The following is a 15299-nucleotide window of genomic DNA, read 5'->3' on the forward strand; positions in this document are numbered from 1 at the left end:
CTGTCTTGCTGGCCCTCAAGGGGTCCATTCCCTCCCCAGAGGCTTCCGTTCCCCATTACGTTGCCTACATTGCTGAGTTCTTCATGAATACCTCCATCCTGGTTGTTTTGAACGAACCAGAAATGTCTTAGAAAGAGAAGGAAAACAAATACAGATTGCATGTTATAAGCACGTCTCAACTCTGCCTGAGCTCACACCCCTGAAGTATTTGCACATCACATGTATTTGCACATCAAATGTACAGCAGAAATACGGGGACTGAAGTTTGCAGGATGAGTCAGAGTGTATTTTAAGAGGTACTGAACTCACGTGAAGATTATATTTTTCTTTGGATCCAGGAAACAAAATGTATCAGCTGTGCCATGAGAAGGTATAATTTCAAGATCCTGGGTTGGTTCCCCAAGTAAGAATATCATACAAGTTTCTGAAGAGGGAATTGACAAGAATTAGTCACTCTTAGCTCAAAGTGTTTTTAGTAGGATTATTTGGCTTTGAGCTCTACTATTTATCAGAAATCTTGAAAACAAAATAAAAACAGCCAACTAAAAAAATCATATTCACCTCTTTGAAAGTTTAAAATGTATTTTTCCAAATAGAACTTCAACCTACAATATTCTCATTCATCAGATCCAGACTTGCAAACCAGAGTAAGATTCTAATTTTCCACTCAAAATAAACCATGAAAACGAGTATATCGGAAGAGGTCCCTTGGAGACTTAAATAGTGCCTTTGATGATCAAAATGAAGAAAGGACGGGAAATCAGAGAGACAAAATTTAACCCAACCCAGTGAAAATCAATAAAAATGGGTTTTTGTTTATTTGTTGAAATGAAGAATATTGATACACTATCCCTGAACACGAACAGTGCATGCATTGCACTGTTTCTATGGAAGATTTCAGATATGGGAAATTGTTAAAGCTAATTTCTAGGAAGAAAAAGAATGCTGTGTTTAAGAGGAAACATAATGTATCAAGACAACAAAGGCTGAGCAGGGGGGACTGGGTACAAGAAGAGGACCCAACCTGGAGCCAACGACTGGGCCTGACAACCTTTGACACCTTTCTGACCAGGGCCACTGTCATCAGCATGCCACCGGTACAGTCTCACAGAGCCCCCGGCCCGTCAGGGCCCTGGCTGGGGGCGAATGTTCTCTGGTTGCTTCTTGAGATTCTGAATTTTATCTTTGAATTTGTGGGTTTGAAATGAAGTCTACGGAGACAATGGAGTGTGTGCTGGTGGCTTGGAACCCCAGCCCGAAGGAGGGCCCATCTCAACCTCCCTCCCTGGGATGGGCTCTTAGCCGCCCCACTCTTCCATTTCTGGACACCTGAGGCCGTGCCCAGCCTCCCCTTTCTGCCCCATTGCAGGAAGGGACAGCTGCTGCCCTTTGGTCCCCGCTGAGCTTAGGCACCAGAAAGGCTGGAGTAGAACTGATGTGCCTCGCTTGCTCTTGGGACAGGGCATGCACTCCAGGAGGTGGCGTCCCCACCCTGGGCTCGTAAACCCACAGCACATTAGGCGGGTGACTGGGCCTCTTACCCACACCCTTGATCCAGCTACTGATCAAGGCACAAGTTGTAATTCCTTGGGCACAAGGCACAAGTTGTAATTCCTTGGGGGTCACCCGTCAGCAGTGGGTTGGGGCAGTGACGTGGTCCTGTGAGTAGGGGAGACTGACTTCCCAGCTCCTAGCCAGGTACACAGGTCACTCCAGTGGCTGAACATTGATATACAATTAGTGACTGTTATATGCCTCTGTTTTACATTTTCTTCACTTAATTACCTCTCTATATCTCCCCCCAAGACTTAATATTTTTAGTCATTTGAGCACATGCTTTTAGCTGCAGCTCTCTGCCCAGATTCTCATCTCTTACTCCAGACCAAGAATCAGCAAATGCCCAAGAGGAAAGGCAGACACAGAAGCCAGCTCACCTCTGCTGTTCGTTTTTCTCTGGGACCTTACTTAGCCCCTTACGTCCTGGTTGCTTTGGTGGCACATCAAAATAAAAATGGTTTGTTTTAAACGGCTTTTATTTTCCAATGGGAGCATAGATAGGTTTGCCACAAGCTAGTTCTTCATAGCTGGAAACTGATAATATCATTTGGCGTCATAAATTAGACAACTGTCCCTACAAACAGAAACAACAGAGGGGCATCAACCATTTCAGAATCCTAACGATCATTCTGAGTTCAGAGACTCTGAATTTTAATTAGTTTGTATGAAATAGTATTTTACATTAGTTCTTTAAAGTAGACTATGTCTTTGAGGGTTTTTTTTTTTTTAATTGACATTTTAGGTGATTTATATCCCCTAATTGTAACATTTTGCACGCTGAAAATTTTGTGGGCACATTTTATATCATAATACATCCAGGCCTGGGTTGTCTGTCTGCGTGGTCAAGTTAAACAATTAACTACTTTCTGGGGAAATCTTGGCCCTGCCTAAGGGTACATCCTCTACCCAACCCCTGTGTGGAGGGAGGACTGCCGCCTGCCACCTGGGCACACACATGCCCTGGTAAGACCCCTCACTAGTCATAAAATTTCACAGGGAAATGTCAAAAATGCCCTTCTCTCAATTTCTTCTCAAAATAGGATATGCAGGGAACTTCTCTTTATCAGTAGTGAGATGGGGTTCTAAACAGACAATATACTAGGAATTTCTTTGTTGAGTATTTTTTTTTTTAAATAAAAAACTTAGTTTTAAGAAACATCATTCAAGGAAGATTGCCATAAAACCATATAGTCCACTGCTTCCTCTTGAATCTAAAAGTGTTCAAGGGGAAAAAATAGATTGCTTTAGGTCTCATTGTTTGGGTCCCTCAGATATGAACTATGCTTTGGCGTCGAGTCTTTGCCTTGCATACAGAGAGGTCACAAGAGGAAGTCATTCTAATCTTGCCATTTTATTTACTGCAGAAATAATTGTTGGGGATGTTGACCTCCATGGGAAATCACAGGACATGTTTCTCTCAGCTCTCAGTATCAGGAAGAGCTATGCGTCTCTAAAAAAATAGTTTGTCCTCATTTTTAGACACTGTAAACATTGTAATCAATTGCGTTTCATTTTGTTTGGCAGCTAGGAAGCTCAGAGCCAAATCTGGAACCTACCTCAGGCAATGTATTTCAAATATCTTGATAATTAATTTTGACTCTGGTTTTACTTTATTTTCCTTATTTTTTTCTTCCCTCTAATTTCTCCAATTATGCTGTGGCATTGGTTATGTATTTTCAGACATAAACTCTCATACTTTTTGGAATGAAACGAAGGATAAGTGACATTTGAATAAACGACCTCAGGAGTGGGGACAGGCTGTCATGACTCTTCCGACGTTTTGTGTTTTGGATCGACCCTCCTGGCATGGGCAGGGAGGGCTGTTACATCATCCTGTGGCACCAACCTTTAAAGCAGGGCCCCTCTGGAAGTTCCTATGCCAGCAGGGCCCCGGAAGTGAGGGGAAGTGTGGGGAGAGGAGCACGTGGTCCATCCCCAATGGCAACCGGTGATTCACAACAGCTGACAGCTTAGAGACCTGCTTTCACTGCTGGTCACAGTCCCTCCCAGCTCTGAATGTTATTGTATTCCACAATTTTATGAGCAGTCCTTCAACTCTCAGGTTAAGTCTGCTTTTGTAAATTCTAGACATTGTTGTGACAAGTCTCTTCTCTCTGTTTCTCAAAGCCCTTATCTATAAGAGTTCTTGCTGCTCAGCTTCTTCCAGAAGGTTCTAGCCAACATGAAAATCTGAGTGAGGACTCATTGTCCCTGCCCCCACGCCTCCACTGCACAACAAAAATGAGGTTAGCAGCACACACGGTATCAGCCATCCTGGTCCCCGTAGAAGGGATTCTTACAGTGGGTGGGAGAAGAAGAAAAGATTCAATGGATTTCTCCTTTTGAGAATCCTACAGAATTGGGATTACATTGACCAAATGTGATCACCTTCGGAAACATTTGCCTTCCTCCCAGCACTTTAAAAGTTTTCTTTGAATTTTTGCTTAGACCTGTTGTTCAGGGCAGGGTGTGCATACATGACAATGTTTCCTCTTTTACAAAACACGTCTTACATTTCATACGAGGGGCCACATGTGGAGGCTGGTATGAGGCGAGGCCAACCTCAGCAGGTTCCTGAGGGTCCTTGGCAGCCTCTGTCATTCACGCAGTCAGTGTATAACGCGGAGCCACTGGGGACAACTTCCAAAAAGGAGCTTAGGATGTGACAGCAGGAAAAGAAGAGAGAAAAATAATGTCAACATGGTATGATAGTTGAGGGATGGGGGCTGGGGAGTATAGTGGTGCCTCAAAGAAGAGAGCAACCCATGCGGGGGGACTTAGAGAAAGTTCAGAGAATTAACCTTGCGGTGAAAAATAAGTGGTGGTTTGCCAGCGTTGGGTGGGGGAGGGGAGCAGGAGGCGGGCAACTCACAGTAAGTGCAAAGATGTGGCAGGAAAATCAGCGTGGAGAACTTGCCAGGAATGTGCCTTGCTTTTAACCAAGACTGAGAAGAAAGAAAGAAGGAAGGAAGGAAGGAAGGAAGGAGGGAGGGAGGGAGGGAGGGAGGGAGGAAGAGAGGGAGGGAGGGAGGGAGAAAGAAAGGAAAAAAGAAAGGAAGGAAGGAAGGAGAAAGAAAGAGAGAATAAAATACGCTGTCTCATTTTTATGGAAAGCCAGTTTCTCCCCACACCAACAACAATGAGAAAATATGTTGGAGAATGTTTCTGTTCAAATACTAGTTTGAAAGAGGACTAAATCGCTGGCCTCCCCACGTGTCAGTCTGCCCTGGGAGTAGAGTATGGCAAAGAAGTTGCCTTATATTTTCCATGTTTTCACATGGTCTCTGAGAAGCTTTGCTGAGATGCTCCCAACACCATTGCGCAGCCTAAAAAGGCCACCATCAGCCTGCGTGCCCAGTTTCACGTGCACCGCCTCCATCCAGACATAGAACAGGCCACAGGGCAGATGTCAGTGGTTGGTACCACTGTTGCCACAGGCAGGAAACAATGCTTCCCGCCACACTCGCTCCTCCCTCTCAGGCTTTTGTTGTTTCTCCACATGTACTCACGTGGTCACGCTGCTCCCCACCCACTGTGAGAACCCACTGCCATGTTGGGAAATGTCCCTCCTGCAGTCATTAGGGGGTTCTTCCTTCCCCATCTATCTCCCTGTCGCAGTGTCTTTCCTTCTTCCAGCATAATTATAACAAATATTTCCAGGCACCAGAAATCTGCTGAGATGAGGCTGTTTTGCTCGTGAATTCCTACTTCCCTATTCCCTTGATGCCTCACCTGGTAGTCTACTGTATCCCCTTTGTGACGTTCATTGTGTGTGTCAACGTTCACAGCCACGATGCTCATGGATTTGGTCAGACGTGATTCTGCATGTTTCTGTGAAGGTGGCTTTTGGAGGAGATTAATAATTAAATCAAGCGGACTTAAAGTAAAGCAGGTGACTGTCCATAATGTGGGTGGGCCTCCCCCAACCAGCTGAAGGCGTTAGTGGAACAAAAACTGACTTCCCCCTTAGTAGATGGCCTTTGAACGTGAACCACAAGTCCTCGCTGTGTCCCCAGCCTGCTAGCCTGCCCTGAAGATTTTGTGCTTATGAAGCATCCACGATTACAGGAACAAGTTTCTTAAAATCTCCCTCTCTCTATCCTTGTCTCTGTGTCTCTCTGACTCTCTGTCTTTCTATGTACATCCAGAGGGTGCCAAAAACATGTATACACATTTTAAGAAAGGAAAAAGCTCTATTCAAATTGTAATACTCAATCTATACCGATAACAAAAGATGAATGTGAGTCACGTTTGACTTCTGCAATTACATGTTGCTACCGTAATGCAATTCAACTTCGATAGTATCTTTTAAAATATGTATACATTTTTTCGGCACCCCCCGGTATAGACACATATAAACACACACATCTTGTTGTTATGTTTCTCTGGTAAACCTTGACTAATGCACCCTTCTCCCAGGGTAAACCAAAGGTGTCCTCATTAACCATGTGGCACTACGTACCTCATAGTCCCCAAGGTCCTCCAAAGAGCTCACCTCGAAGTTCATACATGACAGACTGGGAATTGAGCAAATTGGGGGAAGGTCATTCACAGGGCTTTTGCTGTATAAATATACACAAGTATTTTACCTCAGGGTAGGGAAATCCAGCCTGTGGAGAGTAACACACCATTTAACTAGAGAAGGCAAAGGGACCAATCCTTCCCTGAAACGAGTAACAGCTAACAGAAAAACATAACACCAATCTTTGCTCTGTACTCACTGGATTTTCTTGATTTTCAGATATCACTTTAGGTTGAGTGTTTTCTTGCCTTTTTGATAGTTTAGGTCTGGTGTTAATTTAATTAAGTGACCTACTTACATCGACAGTCACATATACAAAATCTCTCACGGACACCTATGGGACTTTTTACCTAGTAGCCTTCTAAGTATTATTGGAGATCCCTGAAGAAAACTCTTTCTTCAACTCTCTTGGGAGAGCTGCCCCCTCCTGTCCATCTCCATGGACACTCTGTTAGCCCAGTGCTGCTCGCTGATACAAGTAACACCCAAGGGTAAGATCCTAACTCACGCAGGGCCAACAAGCTCCTTCTCTAGGAGTTTTGGACTTGGGACTGAGAAAATCACATTCTCTCTCTCTCAGCTTTCAGCAGTTATATTTTCTGTCATTAAAATAAAGCTGTTGAAAAATGAATATGGGGAGTTACGGTTTTCAAGAACATATTTCCAGTTGTTCCAGAGGCCCAGTATTTTTCTGACCTTGGTTTCCATGTGAGATACGTCTGTCCTGATAATAAACACTCTTTTCCACTATGGTAACCCAACTTGGGTTTCTGTCACTTGCAATCAAAGGAATCTGATGTAATATGTGTGGAAAAGCACAGTATCTATGAAACCAGGACTCTGTTCTGGTCTCAAGGCAGCTGAAGTCATGTTACCTCAGACAAGTAAACACTTGCCTTCTGACACAGGGTGTGCCACCTGCAAGCCACTCCATGGGTACTTCTTGTCATGGAGTTGGCTCTAGAGCTGGGTTCTTATCCACACTCAGAAAATTTTTCTCTTCAACTCTACTCGGAATACATATTTATATGTGTAATTTCCTGCACAGATTATGACCGTCTTAGCCACCTGCCTGATACGTAGACTTTCAGAGTCAACACTGCTAAAGTTGAGAAAAATACTTGGGGGAATTATAAATTATAGAAGCATAAAAAGGAATAAAAAATGAAATCTGAATATGCTCAAGTTCTGATTATGTCTCCCTCCACTTCTTACCTTCTCTCCAAACTTATTTTGGGGAGGAGGTGAAGGAACCTCTAGAATTGTTTCTCCCCCCCTTCTTCCGCCTCCCCCACCCAACTCTGGTTCAAGCCATTGTTTCTCAGTCTAGTTGTGTAGGACACAGCTCCCTGGCCCATGCTGGTATTATGAGCCTTGCACTCCCCCGGCGGAGGCAGTCAGTCGCCAGTCGTTGGTTGGCCACTCACAGCAGCTCACAGCAGCTCTCGCCGGCTGCCGGCCACTCATGCTGGTTGCCGGCCACTCATGGCAGCACACGGCAGCCCAGCTCCAGGGAGAGCTATAGTTCACAATCTTAGCTGCAGAGGGCGCAGCTCACTGGCTCATGTGGGAATTGAACCGGTGGCCTTCGGCATTAGGAGCACAGCGCTCCAACCACCTGAGCCACTGGGCCAGTCCTAGAATCATTTCTGAGTTCCACTTTACTCCTGCTCATCAAGCCTAAAAATATCAGTTTTCCCCCTTTGTTGGCTTTTCCTTCATGAGGAATTTTTACACACTTAAGATATTCAGAGGATAAAACAACTTCCACTTCTTGCTTCCTCTCATCCAACCAAAAGGTTATTTTTTAAAACATAAAATTAGATGACTAACTCCCTTGTCTAAAACACTCCATTTGTTTCTCACAATACTTAGGAAAAAAAAGTGTCTGACCATGACTTGCAAAGCCCTGTAGAATCAGGGCCCTGTATACCCACCTGTCTGTCCCCAAACATGTCACTCTTCCCCTCACTCACCCTCTTCAGACACTCTTGTTCCTCTGAACCTCTTGAAAATACCTGGTCCCAAGAGTGGTATTCCAAACCGGAAATACTGTCCTTACTGAACTTACAAGGCTCAGGTCTTCCGGAGGCCCCTGGAAGGGCTGCGACACCAGCCACGAGGAAGTTTTTACCTTGGAGACAGAGATCCTGATGATATCAGACCAACATTTGTTCTTTTACTGTCAATACGTGAGAACTAAGTAGGCAACTGCCTGCTTCTTTCCCCTGCACCGAGCGTCACGGGACCCACATCATCACTGAAGTGAGACCACAGAGCCAGCACCAGGCTCCTGGCAGTACAGAGTGTCATGGTTAGTGATCCAAGTTCAATTTAGACAAAAGTAGGTTTCAAACCTGGCTTTACTACTTAGTGGCTGTATTACTTAGGCAAGTCACTTAATCTTACTGAGCCTCAATTTTCTACACTGCAATGTGGGAATTATTTGACTTTGTGAAAGATAAATTAGAAAAACCATATTAAGCCCTTTTTCATAGTAAGCACTCAGGCACTGCTAACTCCTGAACAGTAACTAGACAAGATTGGAGTCTTGGCTTTTATTTCTGTTTGGCAAACTTCATAGGTGCAGACATTAAAAGACTGGTTAAGCAGGTTAAGAGCTAGCAAAGCAGTCAACTTTTGGTTAATTGTGATGGTGTTAGGCCCTGCCTGAAGCCACTGTACCACCTGTGCTGGGTGCACGGTGGGACCATGGTTCTCAGGAGAGGCAGGGCAACCCCGAATCAGATACCTTGGTCATGAGGCACGCTTCTGACACCCACAAGACCTCTCACCCAGAAGCCCTGGGGTGGAGGGTAGGAATGGAAACAAGTTTACTAGATCATTCTCACTGCACACAGAAGCTCACAGCACGTAACTGGAGCTCAAACCCAAACTGACTTCCTTATTGAAGAACAGAATCTATAATTCTGATCCCAGATGCCATTTCCATTTAGCTTTGCATCTTTCTGCAAAACATAAATGATCTTTTTTTTTTTTTTTTTTTTTTTTTTTTTTTTTTTTTAGAAATGTGTGAACAAAAGGTCAAGGATTGCTGGGATATTTATTTCAAAGCCCTGTAGATCTCCTCTTTGACATTCCAAAGTCCCTCAATGGTCCTGTAAATTGAATATTACGCAATCACATGCTTGTGAAGACCCATTCTTTCAGAGACCTGCCTCCCACAATGCAGGCTGTATGGGGTGGACACTTTTAGTTCATTTATACTATTAATGTAGCACCCTCATTTAGCACTCTGTCACTCTTATCACCTTATATCTGTCTAATAAAGAATCTGACTCCCATTTTGATGTTCGATTATTGACACCTTTCAAGCCACATCAAGCCAACATTTTCAAGCCAATATGTTCCTTTCTCCTCTGCCCCACATCTGGACAAGCCTATAAGAGAGGCTGGTGCTTCCTCTTTTGGCAGCAGCAAGAAGTTCAAGTCATGCAAGCCCCGCACATGTGAGGGAACACTCACTCCAGCCCGACACTCGAACCACCATAATAAAATCCAAGCCAATCACACTCTGCTTTTCTCAAGCCATTTTCTTGGACCTGTGTAGCAATTTGCTCTGCTCTCCCTTGAAAGCCTCATTATGTGAGTAGCAAACCTTCTCATACCCTCTTTGTGTGTGTGTATGTGTGTGTGTGTGTGTGTGTGTGTGTGTGTGTGTGTGTGTGATTATCGGTCTAGACACTTGAACCATTTTTGGTGGTGGTGGGCCCATCCTATGGAGTGACCCAAACAATCTGGAAAATGGTGGTAGCCTTTCTACCTGTGTCAGTACCTGAAGCTTGTCTATACAGTCAGCGCACGGCTGCAAGATCCATCGCCCCACCATGCTGCTCTGATTCTGTCACTTCTCCACTAAGGTTAGAATTAAATTTTATCAGTGGTTTCCCTACAAAATCAAGGTCCAAAACCTTAGCCTGCCATCTAAGGCCCATAATTTTATCTTTATCTTTCTAGGCTTGTCTCCTCTACAGTTTTTCAAAAACCCTGTTATTTAGCCAATAGTTGAAGTACTTATTCCCAAAGGAATTGAAATGTCTGTCTTGTATTCATAATTGGCCTTGCATTGTGTTTCCATTGTTGTCTTAAAGTATTACTTGTATCTTATGATGTTATTTAAACTTTTAGTTCTTAACAATTTTCCTGTACTGTTATTTTAAGAAGACGTTCTTTGTTCCTCCTACAGGACGTAAGGCAAAGCCTGGTACCTCATATGTGCTTCACGAATGTTTATTCTTCTGATGTGATTTTATAATGAGTCATAAATCTACTCCAGGATTTCTCAAGGGTGAAAAATAAAACAAAGGATAATTTTTAATGTGGACTTTACAGCCAAATTTTATGTTTAAACATGTATGACTTTATAGGATTGGGTTTGGAAAAATATTTTTTAATAGAAAAATGAAATGGACCTGTTCTTTAGTCTGTTGTGATAAACAAACACACTTTTCTCACAACTGTTACTTATCAGCGATAAACCATGCCTTGGCTGAATTATTACATCAGTTGGTGTGTTTTGAATGTATTGATTTTTTACAGGAATTTAAAAAATAATATTCTTTTAGTACAGATTTTAATAATTCAACCAGCAGTACTAGCTACCTTGTTTCCAAAAAGTAAGACATGGTCATTTTTTTCCACTGTGCTGGTGTTTACATGGGTATACAGAAGCGGGACTGTGGCTCCTTCAAAAAAGCATTTCTCTTCTTTAAGCTGTCTATGTAGTCTCCTTCCTGGGAAGATAACAGCTCAAGGAGAATGAGTTGGGGCGTCACAGCTCTCTCAGTAACAATCGCAGTCATGCCAATAACGCTTCCAGCACGATGACACTGGATATGCCAGGATAACCATTAGAATTTTGAACTATTTGCATGAAGGTCAAAAATGTAGGTGGCTCACCTTTCCCTTTAACTTACGTAGATGCAAAGAAAAGGATGTCCAACAGAAAGCCTTCCATGGTCTAGAAGCTACTTGGACAATATTCATACCAAAGCCCTTCTCAAAAAGCCTACTAATAATATCCCCAAATAGGCTCTATTCTCATTTACTAGCTATTAACAGCTTGTTCAGTAAAGACAGATGAGTCTACAGACCTGCACACATAACCATCTGGGAGGAGGGGGCTGGAGATTAGAAAAGAAAAGCACATTCGTAAGAAATGCTTTGGGTCACATACTGAGACTTCCTCGACTATTTCTAAGAACCATACTAGAGCTTGAATTGCCTATTTTCACTGTGCTTTTGTGAAGGTGACATTGCTTGCAGACTAAACCACACGATTCATAGTTCTTAAGTACCGCCTCAGCTCCACACTCTAAATTCTACAGCACTTAGTCAGTTTCCCTGGTACAACTTCAGCTACAATTCACTGCAAAACTCACTGTACATACACAACACTCAAGACATTCTTTGGTGTCTAGGCTCTTTCCCGCCTCACTCACCACCCTTCGTATGCTTCCTCCCTCCTAGTTAACTACCATTCCCTTCATTCCATTTTCTCACTCATAACTCCTGCCAACAGCCTTCCATGTCTGAAACAATTTCCATTCAGCAACCTCCACATTCCTCACTTTTAAATGCTCCATATATTTGGATAGTCTGAAGAAATCTTAAAATTCCTGAGGTCTCCTTAGAGGACTTTTATATCTGCCCCAATCGTTTGCTAGTCTCAAACATGCTTTCCCACACTATGTTCCTCTCTTGTACTTTTCTGGCTTGCAATATTGATTGTAGCAGCATCTAAATCTGGCAGTGGCATATTAGGATGCTAACTAAATCTTCATTCATAATGACGGAGGCTAATGAAGCAGTTCTCTCAGATAAGGCCGTGATGGCGTGTGAGGAACGTGTCAGTAAGCTCCCTCAATCACTAAGATTTATTTTATTCCTTAAAAAAAATGCAGCCTCATTTTCCAGCTGCACAAAGCAAAATTCATTATCACAAATTAGCATCAGGTTTCTTAACTAATGTGTATTTTTTTTTTAATATCTAGAATCACCACGCTGGTGATTGTAACACAAGTGACATTTATCAGTAAAATATGGAATTAATTCCATGAAGACTAAAAGCCTAAGTAGAGAATATTTTAAATATGCTCACGTACTTGAAGGGTTTCTGGTAAATATAATCTGAATAGTCCACTGATATCCCAATTAGGTTTCTAGTCTTTGCATCAGATGAGTAAAATAATCATTCCTAAATAAATACCACATGTCCAATAATGATTACATTTTATTATTTCTTTTGCACTTGTCTTGTAATAACCAGCCAACAAATCCAGAATAGCAGTTTACATTATATGTTGTCACCTTTTTGTGGGAATTTGATCCTAAATATGACCAGAAAATCCAGTTCAAAAATATCTCCTTGGACCCATTTCTTGATTTCCATTCCATTCCATCACATTCCCAAAAGGGACAGGTAAAATAGAGGTACTTTTATTTATCAGTCAGTTAGTAGAACAACAATGGAAAAAGCAGCAATTCTTTTTTATGTCAAGAGCTGGTCGCTTTATTTTCAGGCAAGAGTTGACTTTAAATTCTTAAATATTGACTACCTTCCAGTTAAAATGTAGATTGAACACAAGTATTTACTATTTTCCCTCCAGAAACCTCACTTAGAAGGTAATAAAGATAGTAAAACACAAAAATCCACAAATATAAAGAAAACAAGAAAAGAAATGAAAACAAAATTTTGAAAGTTGGGTATCAGATGGGTGACTTGTTACTAACTTAGGAAACGTGAAACAGCTTGGAAGTGCTTTGAGGTAGGTGAGCCTCAGTGTAACTCCAGAAATAAGTGGTTGCATGTTACATACCACAGAAAGCCTCGGTAATTGGGGCATCAATTACCTCTGAAAGTGGGGGGTTCAAGTGAAGCTAAAAGCCAGAAGCTTAGTTGAAAATCTATACAAGAAATAACCTCATAGATCTCCCCCAGTCTGCTCAGCCAAATGAGTATCCCTGCCCCCACCAGGAAAGAAAACAAAAGGTTTGCACACTGGAGAGGTTGAAACAGGAGACTCTGGCCTCGCCTCATGACACATACTACAGGAGTACTGTACTAAAAACAGGGAGAACAGAACAAATGTGAAACTTCTGAAGGGCGAACCCCCCCACCCTTGCCCTGACCCCTTCTCCCATTCCATCCCAAAATGCTGGCAGGAACTCAAAACCCTCAAGCATGAAATTTAGAGGAGTCATGCCTAGGGAAACTGACTCTGCAAAAACAAACAAACAAACAAACAAACAAACAGAAAACCCTACAAATATTGACAGCTGGGGTTCCTCTAAGAAAACAGCCAGATTATCTTAGAGGGAAGCCTACTACTCGACAAGGTCATCCACTCATTCAGAACTTATAAGCAACCTTTATTGGTGCCTTGAATACGAGCATACAGCCAATAATAACACTGAATGAAAGAAAGATCTATGATATGAAAGATATAGACCAAAACTAAACAAACAGGAGAAAAAAGAGTTAGAGAAAAAACAGAATAAAACATAAGAAAACTTCAAATAAACAAAAAATAACTAATCCTCATAATCCTCAGAAAAATAAAATAGATGTAACATCCACAGAACAAGAAAAGGAGGCTATAAAAAAAGCAACATTTATTGAATAAAACCAAATTCATGGGAATTATGAAAAAACAGCAGAAATAAACATTTTAAAGGAAGAAATGGAAGATAAAGTTTATTTAGAAAGTATGACCTATCTGTTCAAAAGTTAGAAAATAGAAAAAGGATAAGAAAATTAGAGGATCAATCTAGATGTCCAATATCATTTTTAAAGGAATATTCAGAAAGAAAAAATAAAACAGAGGGGTAGAAAATTATTAAAGAAGCACTTTGAAATAGTATCAGAACTAAACAGAGTAGCTTCTAAAAGGAAGAACTCACAAAATGCCCCGCACAACGCATGCGCAAAGTGCACATCAATGCCTATAGTCAGGAAACCATAGGAGCTAAAACCTCCCACAGAATGAAAAACATAAAAATCAGGAATCAAACTAACATCGATTACATCATGTTATTATTAATACAACAACTGCACCATAACATAAGGTGTAACATCAGAATCTAGAAGATAACGGAGCAAGGCCTTCAAAATTTTAAGGAACATGACTTGTATTCTAAGAACCTAGTCAAATGATCCACTAATTGTCAGAATAGAATAGAGACAGCACGTTCTCAAAAAACACATTTCCTATGAACTCTTTCCTAGGAAGCTACAATAATATGTGCTCCATCACAACAATAGAGGAAACCAAGAAAGAGGAAGGCATGAAATCCAGGAAATAGTGGGTACAACATGGGAGAGAGGAAAGGAGAATCCCAAATATGGTGATGAAGGAAGATTTCTTGGCAGCATCTGCATGACCGGCCTAAATATCAGCCAGTCTAGACTTGGGGTGGGGGGAGAAAGGGGGCGCTAGTTGGTTATAAGAAAGATGTCTTCAAGGAAACAAAAAAATGATGTGATAGGTTACCTGATGTAATTAAATATATCCAGAGGATATTTGTATTTCTGGTAGAGAGTTCAAGAATGATTCATGGTACTAAACAGTATATAAAACTAAACAAATGAAGAAAAGGAGATGATTATTAACTCTAGGGAAAACAAACAGGTATAAAAGAATGCTATGAATAATATTTACACGGGAATAATAATGTACCTAATGAATACTAATCTAACAAAAATTATGTTGAGAAAATGTGAGGGCTAAAGTATCTTTCATAGTAGGAAGTTAGTAGATAATATCTAAAGATGAAAATTAAGAAATAAAACTAGAAGCATATTATTGAGAAATACAAAATCAAATACTAAAAGAAAGCTAAAAGATTAAAAGAGATTGCTTCTTGAAAATGGGATTTGGGAATAGAAAGAGGTGCAGCAAGGGAATCCTGTTTCTCATGTATAGCTTTACAGAACTATTTGACAATTTAAACTATGTACATATGTAACTTTGATTAAAAGTAAAATTAAATATAAAAATTAGAAAATGTGCTAGCTACAACTTACTGGTACAAAACTGTAAGAAAGACAAGTGTAATTAGAGCTGATTCTAAAATGTATGTGAAAATGCAAAGTACATAGAAATGCCAAGACATGCATACTTTTTATAAACTTCATAATTAAGACAGTGTGGTACTGGCATAGAAATAGACAAAGCAGTGAAACAAAGTAGAATGAAGA

At 41.3% G+C, this 15299-nt stretch overlaps 1 long non-coding RNA gene across 1 annotated transcript; it reads right to left on the reverse strand.

Annotated features, from left to right (window-relative positions):
* Positions 1-3634: 3634 nt before the first annotated feature.
* Positions 3635-8260, reverse strand: LOC117021636 (uncharacterized). The gene is made up of 5 exons (XR_004422892.1): positions 8151-8260; positions 6020-6074; positions 5290-5400; positions 4071-4211; positions 3635-3730 (listed from the first exon to the last, which is right to left on the reverse strand). It is a non-coding gene; the product is annotated as an uncharacterized LOC117021636 (long non-coding RNA).
* Between the last annotated feature and the right edge of the window lie 7039 nt (positions 8261-15299).

This window comes from Rhinolophus ferrumequinum, chromosome 4 (assembly GCF_004115265.2).
Source record: "Rhinolophus ferrumequinum isolate MPI-CBG mRhiFer1 chromosome 4, mRhiFer1_v1.p, whole genome shotgun sequence".
NCBI lineage: Eukaryota > Metazoa > Chordata > Mammalia > Chiroptera > Rhinolophidae > Rhinolophus > Rhinolophus ferrumequinum.